General features: G+C 37.1%; 1 non-coding gene across 1 annotated transcript; it reads right to left on the bottom strand.

Annotated features, from left to right (window-relative positions):
* Positions 1 to 272: 272 nt before the first annotated feature.
* On the bottom strand, positions 273 to 512 carry LOC102280311 (large ribosomal subunit protein eL39). Its single transcript, XR_001351512.2, has one exon. It is a non-coding gene; the product is annotated as a large ribosomal subunit protein eL39 (transcript).
* Positions 513 to 1995: the final 1483 nt, after the last annotated feature.

The raw sequence follows: 1995 nt of genomic DNA, 5'->3' as shown, positions 1-1995 counted from the left end.
AGTTTGTATCTTTTGTTTGGAGCACATAATCCATTTACATTTAAAGTAATTATCGACGTGTATGCTCCTATTACCATTTTCTTTCTTTCTTTTTTTTTTTTTTACAATTCCAACGTTTTATATTTATTACTGGGTCTCAGACTGATAGTGAGGAAATAACATCATGGGCCAAGCATTACAGTAGTGATGTTTTGAGGAAATAACACCATGGGCCAAGCATTACAGTAGTGATGTTTTCATTGTGATTTGGCTGCTTAAAAAAGTGGTCTTAACATGTGGACCACTTCTTATAGACCCAGCTTGCTTCTTATAGACCCAGCTTGGTTCTTCTCCAATGTCTTCTCTTGGAGTTGTACCTGATTTTATTGCCAGTTTTCATTCGAATCCATTGAGGAATGGGACGATTCTGCTTTTGTTTCTTGGCCAGGAATTGCTTGATCCTGAAAGTCTTGTGAGAAGACATGGTGAGGAGAGAATTCAACCGCACATAGGATGGCGGAGAAGAGAAAAGAGGAGGAGCTATTACCATTTTCTTAATTGTTTTGAATTTGTTTTTATAGTTATCTTTCTTCTCTTTGTTTCTCACCTGGAGTAGTTCCATTAGCATTTGTTGTAAAGCTGGTTTGATGGTGCTGAATTCTCTTAATTTTTGCTTGTGGTAAAGACTCTTGATTTCTCTGTCAAATCTGAATGAGATCCTTTCTGGATAATCTTAACTGTAGGTTTTCCCCTTTCATCACTGTAAATATATATTGTCACTCCCTTCTGGATTGCAGAGTTTCTGCTGAAAAATCAGTTGTTAACATTATGGGGTTCTCTTGAATGTTACCTATTGCTTTTCACTTGCTGCTTTTATTATTTTTTCTTTGAATTTAATTCTTGTTAGTTTGATTTATATGTGTCTTAGCATATTTCTCCTTAGTTTAGCCTACATTGATTGCACTTCTTTGACTTGATTATTTCCTTTCCCATGTTAGGGAGGTTTTCTAACGTAATCTCTTCAAATCTTTTCTTAGACCCTTTCTCTTTCTCTTCTTCTGGGACCCCTATAATTTGAATAATAGTGTGTTTATTGTTGCCCCAGAGGTTTCTGAGGCTGTCCTTATTTCATTTTTTCTTATTCTGCCGCTCAGTAATTATTTCCACTATTCTGTCTTTCAGCTTGGGGTTTCCCTTGTGGCTTGGCGGTAAAGAATCTGCTTGCCAATTCAGGAGATTCCTGTTTGATCCCTGCATTAGAAAGATCCCCTGGAGAAGGAAATGGCAAACTATTCCAGTTTTCTTGCCTGGGGAATCCCATGGACAGAGGGGCCTGATGGGTTACATATAGTCCATGGGGTTGCATAGAGTCAGACATGACTTAGTGACTAAACAACAGCAATAACAACTGTCTTTCAGCTCATTTATTCATTTTTCTGCCTCAGTTATTCTGCTATTTATTCCTTCTAGTGTATTTTTCATTTCAGTTATTGTGTTGTTCATCACTGTTTGTTTGTTCTATAGTTCTTCTAGTTCCTTTAAACATTTATTGTCTTCCCAGAGGGATGGTATGGGGAGGGAGGACGGAGGAGGGCTCAGGATGGGGAACACATATATACCTGTGGTGGATTCATTTTGATATATGGCAAAACCAATACAATATTGTAAAGTTAAAAAATAAAATAAAATTAAAAAAAAAAAAAAAAAAAATTTATTGTCTTGATCCATGCCTGCATTCTGTTTCTGAAGTTTTGGATCATCTTTACTATCTTTACTCTGAATTTTTTTTCAGGTAGATTACCTATTTCCTTTCTATTCATTTGATTTTGCAGGTTTTTGCCTTGCTGTTTTTGTCTGTAACATATTTCTCTCTTCTCATTTTTGTTGATGGATGCAGCTCTGTTCCTGTCTTGCTGGTAGTTTGGCCTGAGGACTCCAGCATTGGAGCTTTCTGGCAGTTGGTTGGAGCAGGGTCTTGGCCCTGAGATGAGGACAGCTGAGAGAGCTCACATAAAT

The sequence above is a fragment of the Bos mutus genome, chromosome X (genome assembly GCF_027580195.1).
Source record: "Bos mutus isolate GX-2022 chromosome X, NWIPB_WYAK_1.1, whole genome shotgun sequence".
In the NCBI taxonomy this organism is placed as follows: Eukaryota; Metazoa; Chordata; class Mammalia; order Artiodactyla; family Bovidae; genus Bos; species Bos mutus.
The sequence above is the reverse complement of the archived record's forward strand: the minus strand, read 5'-3'. Positions and strand labels throughout refer to the sequence as shown.